The following is a 1,389-nucleotide window of genomic DNA, read 5'->3' on the forward strand; positions in this document are numbered from 1 at the left end:
GGGAAGTCGGTCAATAAAAACAAAAAAAGTAGCAAGTTTTAAAACAGTAATTTGAACCATTATTACCTGATTATTTTAAAATTCCCTTAGAAATGTTAAAAAACTTACACGTAAGAAAAAAACTCTTTGTTATGAAAATTTATTTTATTTCCCAAATAAATAACACCATTTTGCAACAACATTTAATTATAATTTAGATTGCACTTCTCGAACGTTCTCTGTGGCAGAGACTTTATTTGAGGTTATGTTTTGGAATCCCTTCTTGTACATGGTGATGACGACAGCGCCTCCAACGCCCAGGTTGTGCTGCAAGGCGATACGTGCACCGGGCACCTGCCACACAGATATGAAAGCATTAATTCATGAAAAGAAACAAAATAAACATCATCATTATCCTACTTCCGTAGGGTCGACGCAACAGGTTTTTGTCCTCCACATAACTCTATCATACGTCATCTCAGTCATCACTCCCTTTTTGATCATGTCACCTTTCACGCAATCCATCAGTCTCTTTCTAGGTCTACCTCTACTGGTGTACTCTTCTACACTCATAACTAACGTTCTCCTTGTAAAATGCGATTCATCCCTCCTCATAACATGCCCATACCATGCTAACCTTTTCTACCACTGGAGCTACTCACAAACTTCCTCTAATATACTCATTTCGTATCTTATATAATAAACAATATTAGATTAAAATCTTTTGAGTTGATTGTTTGAGCCACCAACGCCCCGGGGCGTGAGTTTTAAGCCAACTTTTTAGTATGCCATGAAGTGCGAGATTACGAGAGATTTGGTTTTTTTATAGTATGTAGGTTGAAACTATGTTCAAAAATAATGTACAAACCCTATTCAAGGCCTGACCATTATTGGCAATGGTAAAAATCTTTTTACTCTATAACTAAGTAAATATTTGTGGAAACCAACATTGTTGTATTTGTTTGTTCATGTCAATATTGTGACAATTAGCACGAGTGGGGCGAAAAGTCCTATCGACCTTTAACCCGAGTTTAATGTAACAAAAGTAGGTAAGCATAGTAAACAATAAATACGCCGGATGTCATCAGATAGTATATCACGTACAAGTTGATAAGATACACTGTTTGATGATAATGATAGGATTATATTTTATCCTTATATCTTATAGATTGTCTGTGGGAGGTTGCTTTTGGGGTAACAATTTTTCATTGCATTAAAACAAAGTAATGGAGTTGTGAATTATTTGGTAAACCTTATCCTTTTCCTACTTCGAGATAATGTCACAAAACTATCGTAAAGACGTTGTCTACATACTCATATACCTGAACGAAGATTATATAAATACCCACCTGTCTAACTCCTGCTTCTCCTCGCAGCTGCCACACGAGCTCTGAGCATTGCGCCAGTCCG

General features: G+C 36.4%; 1 long non-coding RNA gene across 1 annotated transcript; it reads right to left on the minus strand.

The window, feature by feature from the left end:
- Positions 1 to 252: 252 nt before the first annotated feature.
- On the minus strand, positions 253 to 1,389 carry LOC106102468. Its single transcript, XR_001225574.1, has 2 exons — positions 1,329 to 1,389; positions 253 to 333 (listed from the first exon to the last, which is right to left on the minus strand). It is a non-coding gene; the product is annotated as an uncharacterized LOC106102468 (long non-coding RNA).

The sequence above is a fragment of the Papilio polytes genome, unplaced genomic scaffold (genome assembly GCF_000836215.1).
Source record: "Papilio polytes unplaced genomic scaffold, Ppol_1.0 DF824300.1, whole genome shotgun sequence".
Taxonomy (NCBI): Eukaryota; Metazoa; Arthropoda; class Insecta; order Lepidoptera; family Papilionidae; genus Papilio; species Papilio polytes.